The sequence below is a fragment of the Cervus elaphus genome, chromosome 9 (assembly GCF_910594005.1).
Source record: "Cervus elaphus chromosome 9, mCerEla1.1, whole genome shotgun sequence".
NCBI lineage: Eukaryota > Metazoa > Chordata > Mammalia > Artiodactyla > Cervidae > Cervus > Cervus elaphus.
In genome coordinates, this window is record NC_057823.1 from 58,885,176 (window position 1) to 58,889,405 (window position 4,230).

The 4,230-nt window shown below is 40.1% G+C and overlaps 1 non-coding gene across 1 annotated transcript; it reads right to left on the reverse strand.

The window, feature by feature from the left end:
* Positions 1 to 2,596: 2,596 nt before the first annotated feature.
* On the reverse strand, positions 2,597 to 2,702 carry LOC122701188. The gene has a single exon (XR_006343022.1). It is a non-coding gene; the product is annotated as a small nucleolar RNA U13 (small nucleolar RNA).
* Between the last annotated feature and the right edge of the window lie 1,528 nt (positions 2,703 to 4,230).

The window sequence follows — 4,230 nt, forward strand, 5'->3', positions numbered from 1 at the left end:
AAGTTCTTAGTTTTCTTGTCTTTGATAAACACACAGTTGATTGTCATAAAGCTTCTACTGAGGCCAAATAGTTTTCATCTTTATTTCATTTTGGCATACTTAATTATGGCTATTGCTGTATCAGTGGTGTTATATTTGGGACTTATGCTTCTGGCCACCTCCTGCAATTTAATTTTTCATTTTCCCATTTGTTTTTAATACATTCATGTAATCACTCAATTCCACAACTCTACCAAGCCTGCTGCCTAACCTGAACTACTGATGGGCAGACACTGCCCTCTGTGGACAGCTCAAAACACTGTCAGTTGATGAAGAAAGGAGTGCATTTATTTGTTCTTAAGGTAGTTGTTTTTTTGCCCCTGTTTATAGCAACAGGGATGGACCTAGAGATTATCATACTCAGTGAAGTCAGACAAAGACATATACCATATGATATCACTTAAATGTGGAATTTTTAAAAAATGATATAAATGAACTTATTTACAAAACAGAAATAGACTCAAGACATAGAAAACAAACTTAGGGCTGCCAAAGGGGAAAGGGAGGGGGAATAAACTAGGAGTTAAGGATTAGTAGATACACCAGCAAGGACCTACTGTATAGCACAGGGAGCTATACTCACCATTTTGTAATAACCTATAAGAGAAAAGAATCTGAAAAAGATTTATATATGTATATAATATGTATACATAAAACAATCACTTTATACACCTGAAACTAACACAACATTGTGAATCAACTGTGCTTCAATAAAAAAAATAAAAGTAGTTTGTAGGCATCAGTGACTAACATACAAAATAAAAGTTGAATGAAGTTTAGGGACTGTTGAATGGGACATGGATGAAAATTACCTTAGCATAAGCATATTTGAGTGTACACAAGGAAAACGAACAAAGAAATAAAAAACGGTTACAGATGCCCATGAAAGGAGGTATACAGTCTTCTAAATTGTGGCTTGAGGTCCAGCTGCTTGGGTACTGCTTTTGAACCCATTAGAAATGCAGAATCCCAGGTCCCACCCCAAACTCTTGTATCGGAGTCTGCATTTAACAGAGACTTGGGATGACTCATCCACATGGTGAAGTGTGAGAACCTCTGGTGTACAGTGTAGCAGATGTTTGGCCTGTGGATTTGAGATGTAGGTAGAATTGAGTTGGATTCCCAGCTCTGCCACTTATTACCTGTGTGAACTTAAGCAGGTGACATTTCTGTGCCTCAGTTTCCTTATCTATAAATGGGAATATAACCAGTACATCCCTCACAGGGTTATTGTCAGGCACCAAGTCACCAGCAACATCACCACCATCATCACTAAGGAATAATGAGGGCCCACCCTACCCCAGGTGCTGTTACTAACACTTGTTACTAATTTGTGAATGGGATGGGGGGAGGCTGCTTGCCTGGCAAAGTGTAAGTCTCATCAAATCTTAAAACCTGATGGGTTGTGATTGTTATGATCACTCTAAAGCATTGTCTTTAGCAAGTGGCATAGAATGGCATTCCTCAGCTGAAGAACTGAAGGTTGTGGATTTGGGGAGTGGAGGTGGGTGCTGGGCCTGCTAGGGCATTCAGGACCAAACTCTGAATATCTGACCCCAGCTTTTCATTAGTGATGTAAAAAGGATTATTTAGGGTAAATCCAGTTTGTTTAGTCACTAAGTCATGTCCAACTCTTTGCAACCCATGGACTGCAGCATGCCAGGCTCCCCTTCATACACTATCTCTTAGAGTTTGCTGAAGCTTATGTCCATCGAGTCGGTGATGCCATCCAACCACCTCATCGTCTGTCATCCCCTTCTCCTCCTGCCTTCAATCTTTCCAAGCATTAGGGTCTTTTCCAGTGAGTTGGCTCTTTGCATCAGGTGGCTGAAGCATTGGAATTTCAGCTTCAGCATCAGTCCCTCCAATGAATATTCTGGACTGATTTCCTTTAGGATTGACTGGTTTGATCTCCTTGCAGTCCAAGGGACTCTCAAGAGTCTTCTCTAACTCCACAGTTCAAAAGCATCAGTTCATTGGTGCTCTGCCTTCTTTATGGTTCAACTCTCACATTCTTAATGACTCAGTTTTCTGAGTATTTGCTTAATCTAGGAAGCAGCAGGAGAACCGGTGTTTAAAACAGTGGTTCTCAGACTTTTTGGTCTGAGAGGACCTCTTTATCCTTTAAAAATTATTGAGAACGCCATAGAGCTTTTTGTTTATGTGATTATATCTATTGATATTGACCTTATTAGAAACTAAAGCTGAAAAAATTTTATTTTTTTTTTTGAGAAAATTAAAAAAATTTTTTTGAGGGGACTTTATTGGTGGTCCACAGGGGCACAGTTTTGATACCTGGGCAGAGCAAAAAAAAATTTGTCTTTTTTTTATGATTTATTTTTCTGTTTTATTATTATTGCACATTTCAGTGCTCTCTCTGATTCATCCATTTCTGTTTCTTGTAAACTGCATAGTTAGGGAAATTCCTACCTAAACTTCTTGATTTTGATAGCATTCCATGTAAGAAAATTTTAAAACATCAATTCATTTCAAAGAAACTGTAATCAACCTGGTACATGTTAACATTAAGCAAAAGTTTTTTTTTTTTTTTTTTTCACGTCAGACAGGTAATGTGCCGATGTCGTAACAAGGTTTGTGAGGGAGGCACATGTCACGCAGCAGTGTGAACACCCAATCATCATGCTCATGAACTACAAAAGGATCAAGCAAAAGTTTTATAAGAAATAAATATATTTTCTAAAAACAAAAAAATATAGTTCCTTGATGGCCTGCCTGTTAGGATTCTGGGCTTTCACTGCTGGAGCCTGGGTTCAGTCCCTGCTTGGGGAACTGAGATCCTGTAAGTGGTGTGGCATGGCCACAATAAAAAAGGAAAAATTAGTAAGAAGAGTGGTGTTTTTCCACATTTTTGCAAATCTCCTTAAGGCCTGGCTTAATAGAATGAAACTGTATTCTCCTGTCTGCTTTTGCATTCGGTCTGTGGAAGTATCACTCATCTTGTGGCCTCTAGAAAATTCCACTGTATACTCAGGAGCGAATGAGAGTCAAAAAGGCACATAATATTTTAGTATTACTAAAAATTAGTTTTGATCTTGTAGATCCCCTGATAGGGTCTCAGGGAATCCTAGGAAACTGGAAATTTAAGAGATGAAAGTACACTCATTACAAGCAAATACCTGTAGTTGATGTATTTATTCTTCTATGTTAATTAGGTGCTTTATAGAGCACAGCTCTGCTGGGACCCCATGATAAACTTGAAATGCATTAAACAGAATTTCTGCAAGATTTATAATTCTCCATTTTTGCTAATTCGGATTGGTCTTACACACCTGTGGGTTTTGTCATATTTCCACAGGAGTTTTTGATTAGGGGCACTTGGCAATTACCCCTAGACTTCCAGTTCAGCTGCAGAAAAATATTTGTTTTAACATTCTGTATTCTTTGGCTGTTGCTGCTGCAAGTTGGAAACTGGTGATTAACTTACAGGGTGTGAACAAAGCATTGCTCTCTTGTCACATTTTATCTTTAGAGAGAAGAGAATAGTGGTAAAAATAGGGCAGAAATCTCTTTAGTTGAATATATGACTTTCAAAATAGAGCTGTTTGTTAAGTACATCAGGTTGGTTTGCTGTATGTGCTTAGTAGCTCAGTCGTGTCTGACTCTTTGTGACCCCATGGACTGTAGCCCGCCAGGCTCCTCTGTCCACGGGGATTCTCCAGGCAAGAATACTGGAGTGGGTTGCCATGCCCTCCTCCAGGGGATCTTTCCAACCCAGGTCTCCTGCTTTGCAGGCAAATTCTTCACCACCTGAGCCACCAGGGAAGCCCACATCAGGTTGGAGCTGGTTATAAAATCTGTGTGCAGACTGGGGCTACCCTATGAGGCAGCGGCTTTGCCCGCTTGGAGTGTTGCACTTGGCAGTAGCTCAGTGACTAAGAGCCCCTGTTTTGTTTTGACCCCTGTGATGGGTACTGTGAGCACCATGTCATGACAAGAATTCACAGTCTTTGGGATGGCTAAGTTCAGTGTAGCTCACAGAAACTTCAGGATGAAATTAATTGTGCTTGAATCAACCAGTCCATCCTAAAGGAGATCAGTCCTGGATGTTCATTGGAAGGACAGATGCTGAAGCTGAAACTCCAATACTTTGGCCACCTCATGCGAAGAGTTGACTCATTGGAAAACACCCTGATGCTGGGAGGGATTGAGGGCAGGAGGAGAAGGGGATGA